Genomic DNA, 6,000 nt, shown 5'->3' with positions numbered 1-6,000 from the left:
ATTTCTCAATACCACTTTCCTAAAACATGACTATGTAGACACTTTTTGTATTATTAAGTGAATCGCTTCTCGGCCTTTTGGCTAAGATCAAGTGTTGTATTATTAAGTGAAACCAAATTTGACAAAGATAGATAAAACTATATTTACTTGATCATTTACAGACTGAACAATAACATGAATGAATTTCCACTTTTCTCTGATCCAACATCAATTTTTACATGCTACTGTCAGCATTCAAGCATTTATGTAATAACTTGCATTTATACCTCTGCTCAATTAACATTCTAAAGGGCAGAATATGTACCTTGCTTACCACCTTAATGCTTCAGTATGAACTGAGTTTATTTCTCCATAAACATGAACTGACCTTTCTTTTTTGGACTGGGATTATTGATCCACTCTCAAAGAATGTGTCAATGCATAAATGTACAAAGTCATTACATTAGCAGTTTGATTTAATTTAGTCATACATACTTCTATTCAATCATTTATTTATCCATATTTGTTGTCGCTTTTAACTGAACAGCATTTTAGGATTGGGGATGAAATGAAGGATACGGTACTATGCTCTCTGATCTCACATCAGTTGAACTACAGTAGAAAAAGTAGATATAAGACATAATTGCCTTTTAAAAAATTACAACAGTAAAAACCTCAAGTAGTAAAGCAAACATGTATTATACAACCAGGACAGACAGCAGGCTTTTAAATTTCCCTTATGAAAATTACTGAGGAAGATAAATATTTTTTAAAAACCACACTTACATAAATAATTAAATTTTAATTAATGTTATGGTAAAAAGTACAGTGGAGTATGAGCTTATAAATACAGGTACTTAGTCTAATATTGAAGGCAAGAAAAAGTAACATTCAATCCACATTTATCATTCTTAAACTATAGCTTTAATATAGTCAAGCCAGGAAGTTTGGAATTTTGTGATTTCAAAATTACATGTGCTAAGAACAAGTCAACTCATGTTATTTTTTGTTTAGGTTGTCATATTTCTAAATCTGGAAAATGACATGCCTATTTCTCTATATCTATCTGTCTATTTTAATTTCAGCAAAATTCTGAGATAAATTTCCATTACATTTTAGTAGTTAACATAGAAAAAGAGTTTCGTTGGTGATAGCAGAAGGATTTATATTCAGATCCCTGAGTTACTAGAAGAGACTGATGACAATCAGTAATCAGTGATTGTCACACTTTTGTATCACAGCATAAAGGACATGAGTTGGAAATATATGGAGATTATTAATCTTAGCAAAATAGCATATGCAGCAAATGGAACAATCACAATTAAAATTGATCAATACAATGTATCTCAAAATTTGTATGTAGAAAGTTTTATTATTTCCAGGACTATTATTAGGGTCATTTTGGCTACCAAAGTTCTTACTATGCTTCAGGGTTTCTTAATTTTATCTAAGTTGTATGGAACTCTAATTCTTAGGGAATTAGATGTACTATCTCCATTCCTTAGATGAGGAACCTAAGTTTCATGTAGATTAGAAAATTTGTGTAAACTCATAGACTTGCTAAGTATTGCAAGTAGAATTTGAACTCAGTGTCTCTAACACCAAAGTCAGTGGTCTTATCCATAACTTTAAGTTCCCTTTGGTTAAGGAAAAATCCAAGTGTTTAGAATTTATCAGTTTCATGCAACTCATTCTGCCATTTGCCAATTATACAGTCTTGGTAAAGTACTTCATATTTTAGATCCTAGTATTGTAGAGATAAAATTACAACCAACTATGTAAGATTTTATGTGTACTGAGTGGGCTAAAATATAGGAAGCACATGGAACAGTATGCAGGTACAGCCTAAGATAAGATAATTAATAATTCCAGCATCTTTTATATACAAATATTCCTAGATTTATAACCTTAATTTAATGTCCACAGATATATGTGGATCTAAATAGTCCCTGCAAAAATAATTTAGCTCTTAGTATTCATTGCCATTTGATTATTTTCAACATATTATAATAGGGTTCAAGATATTCTCCTATACACATCAGTTCTTATCTCAAAAGCTGACAATAAATGAATCAGGGGACAAAATTAAATTGTAAATAAAAAGATGACATAGCTCTGGAATATTTTTACTTACAGCATATTTTTAGAATAAAAATTCAAAGTTCCACATGATTTATATCGTCCATGAGAGTGTTTACATAACTGTGAACATACTTTGAGTTCCTGGAAACTGTATTTTCTAATTGCAGGGAATCAAAGAGAAAAATTATAAAACCAAAGCGAATTGAAAAAGTCAACTAAATTTATGTAAACAAAGATGCTTTGTTAAGCTTCATTAATTCTTTAAGTTTTTCCTATGAACAATGCTATTTTAATGTGCTAATTGTTTTTTTTTTAACTCTTCAGGACTTGTGTAAGTATTATATAATTGCATTTTTCAATGAGGCCATAAAATTAAGTCTAAAAATTTCCAAATACTTCTAATACATGTCCTAATAAATAGAAGAAAATAAAGTTAAATAATATAGAATATCAAAGAGGAAGTAATCTCTAAGTCTTATAGAAAAGAGTAATCTCAAAGTTTTATATTTAGATATTTTTGAGTGCAAAGGACAGAGATTAATCTGTTCTTTATAAGCTTCCCTGATAATATATTATTTGTATTTTTTTCTTTCTTCCGCTACCCCATCCTCTAAAGTCTTCATTTCTGTGCTAGCTCTTATTGTGCCTATCAGCATTAAACTTTTCACCCTGTAGTTAAATTTTAAAAAGTGAAGCAATTAAAAAAGAATCAATTACATGGTAGTCAAAGTTTAATTTTTACATCTACAATAAAATGGCCAAAAGTATCTGGAGTCAGTGTATTTCTCCAAATATCTTTTTTGTTATCCCACGATTCTGCTGATTTCCTTTTATTTTATCATTTTTCTGATTGATAATGATTCATTTATGTCTTATGGAATATTGGCTGTATAAATAAATGAAAAAAGAAGTCAAAGAGAAGTACATAATACCCTAAAGCAAGTTGTAGCTGTAAAAGAAATAGCCAGGTGGTAAACAATCACAGCAAGTCCTGTGCTTCCAGAGAGCGGCTAAATTCAGACCCAACAGTATATGAATTCGAAGCATACTGGATTTCATGACGTAGCTATTCTTCCTTAATAACTTGCAGTTGAATAGTTGGCTATTTTCAACTTGCTATAAAATTTAAATGAGTGTGGAACAACCTAATCAGCTTAGTGACAGTAAGCTGTTTTAAACTTCATGTCAGCAACATTCAGAGCTATATTTTCCCTTACCTGGCCCCGTCTGAGCTGCTTGTCAATCGCATCATTGGAGTCCAAAAGATGATTTGGTCATTTTTAAAAGTTAAATCATAATTTGACATTTAAATGTTTTTCTGAGATATTCTGATGAAAACTTTTAAAATGTGCTCATCAGAATTTCTTCGTAACAGCTACAAAATCAGTATCAGGTTAGATTCCTTATACAAAATTGTAATTATCTTTTTTTCTTTCTAAAAATACTAAATCGTAAGGATTGTTAGAGATAAACTATATAAGCTAAATTAGATGTTCCTTGGTAAATATGAACTGTATTTGCATGTATAAAATAAATGCTGATACTGCAAAGTAATTTCATGTAACCAGGAAAATAATGATTGAGATGAACAATATAATGAGCCTTTTTCTCAAAGTAAAACAGCTCTCTAAAAAGATATACATATATGTGTGTGTGTGCATGTGTGTGTAGAGTGTAACAATATATATTCGAATGCACAATTATTTATAAATGGACTTATAAAAATTAATTCTATAGTTGCTGGGACGACTAAAGAAGCACTTTTCTTAAAGGATCACAATAAAACAAGTATATTGTTGAAAATAAATATAAAAGTAAATTAAATTTAGTGTTTTTAGATGGATTAGAATAAAGAAGATCAAAAATACATTAAAATAAAGGATCTCAGGGAATAATTACAAAGAAAGAGGTACTCAGAGCCCTGGCGTATATCCCATGCCAACTGAGTGTTGACAGAGAAGAAACTGAGCACATGTGGTTGGAAGTACTTTAAAACCACAGAGAGCAAAAAAAAAAAAAAAAAAAAAAAAAAAAAAAAAAAAAAAAAAAAAAAAAAAAAAAAAAAAAAAAAAAAAAAAAAAAAAATCACTTTCTTTTTATTACGAGTAGAATGATTCTAAATTTTGAATTAAAGAATTCAAAGCAACTAAATCCAATATTAATAAATAGAGTTTATTGATATAGAGGTACTTTCTCATGGTCATGGCAAAGACAGCTAGAGCTGATCCTAAGGTTAAGCTGGGTTAGTCTCTGGAAAGCTAATAACAAACAATGATTTATTATTAGTAGCTTGATCAGCAACTGAAAATTCATTGATTTAAATTTCAAGAATAATTGAGCAAAGAGCATTTTGGTGTTTTATTGTATTTTTATACAAGAGATCCATCAGTTAACTATTTTCCTTCAAACATTGCAGGTTAAACTCTGTTTTTTGAAACAGTACAAATGGTGCTCAAACCAATACCCTGACAGCATCAGGAAGTAGGGTGGCAGCTGATATCTCTATGCCAGCATAGAGGGTATTGAATACTGCTAAAGAACTCTGTTCTTTACTGTCAATGTGAATGACAGAATAATGTATTCTGGATTTAGAATCCAGGTGAAAACATTCAGAAGCAAATGGATAAAATGTATGAAAAAAATCAATTGTGAAAGAAGCCACTAAGCTGCTAGAATGCTGTGACTGGTAGGATCTTTGGGAGAAGGTAAACAGCCTAGGTGCTTCTAAAGTAAAGGATGGCACTGTTTATTTTATATAATGGAAAACCATCCAAGCAAATGAAGTGAAAGTACATCTTTACTGTGATCATTAGTATGATACTTGCATTACTTTGACAAATATCAATATACAAAGGTACTAAACAGGCAGTTTCAATGAAATGGTGAAAGGCACCTAGGGAAGCAGTGACCATTCTAGAGTGCTTTGTTTTTGATAGGGAGAACAGATGGGACAGCAATAGACCATTCAAAAAACGTGGCTTTTCTACCATCACTCTCACAACCTGCTTACCTAATGCATGTTTCCTGCCCTGAAAATCTGGACACTGAAAATCTGTTTTTTACAGACAGGTGCATGTTTTCACTAAGGAGACATAGTGAGAGTCTCACTTAGCCAGTATTTATGGTTGATCAATGATCGCTTTTATCTTTTCATGCTAATAAATCACAGCTGCAGAAAGGAACCACTGTAACTAAAGAAAGAAGAAAATATTGATAGTGGCTACAATTTATTTGAAAAAACGGGGAGAGAGCTTGCTCTACCACATACAAGCATTTACTATAAAAGTAGTATCATTACAACAGTATACTATGAGTAGAATAATAAACCAATAAAACAATAGAAAAATGTAAATTAAATTGTTCACATGTATATAGGATTTATAATAAAGTCATGCAAAGTAGCATGCTTGTTAAATAAATGTTTTAATACAGAAGACAATTAAATTGTACTCCTACCTCACCTCATACACAAAAATAAGTATCAGATGATAGGTTTAATACAAATAACAAATAACAACCTTCTTAAAATAATAGAGGAAAATATTTTCATGACCTAAGTATATAGCAAGATACATCACAAACAATATAAAAGATTCAGGACAATTAAAATGATACATAAATTTGGCAACCTTAATATTAAATTCTCTGTGTGTCAAAAGGCACATTTTTCTCTTTCATTGAGTTTATTGGTACATTTTAGGCATACAGTACAGTTACATTCATCATTGTGATCTTGTACCTTTACATAACAGGTCTTGGTTCTCATCTTTTCCCCTTATCACTGCCCTCCCTTCAGCCTCTCCTCCCCTCCCCATTTACAAACACTTTATTTCCATTTTTTTCATTTTCTCCTATTTTTTCCCTTATTACTCTTCCCCTACATTTCCCACTTTCCCTACACCTTTAGTCCTTTTCTTCCTATTTCACATTGTCAATGAT

The 6,000-nt window shown here is 30.7% G+C and overlaps 1 protein-coding gene and 1 pseudogene across 10 annotated transcripts in view; one reads left to right on the top strand and one right to left on the bottom strand.

The window, feature by feature from the left end:
• Pcdh15 (protocadherin related 15) overlaps positions 1–6,000 on the bottom strand; it is an 802,311-nt gene that overhangs the window by 215,914 nt on the left and 580,397 nt on the right. The gene's annotated exons all lie outside the window — the stretch shown is intronic.
• On the top strand, positions 62–188 carry LOC117287092 (annotated as a pseudogene).

The sequence above is a fragment of the Fukomys damarensis genome, unplaced genomic scaffold, assembly GCF_012274545.1.
Source record: "Fukomys damarensis isolate Sample0158 unplaced genomic scaffold, DMR_v1.0_HiC HiC_scaffold_20, whole genome shotgun sequence".
Taxonomy (NCBI): Eukaryota; Metazoa; Chordata; class Mammalia; order Rodentia; family Bathyergidae; genus Fukomys; species Fukomys damarensis.
This window is presented reverse-complemented; position numbering and strand designations above follow the sequence as displayed.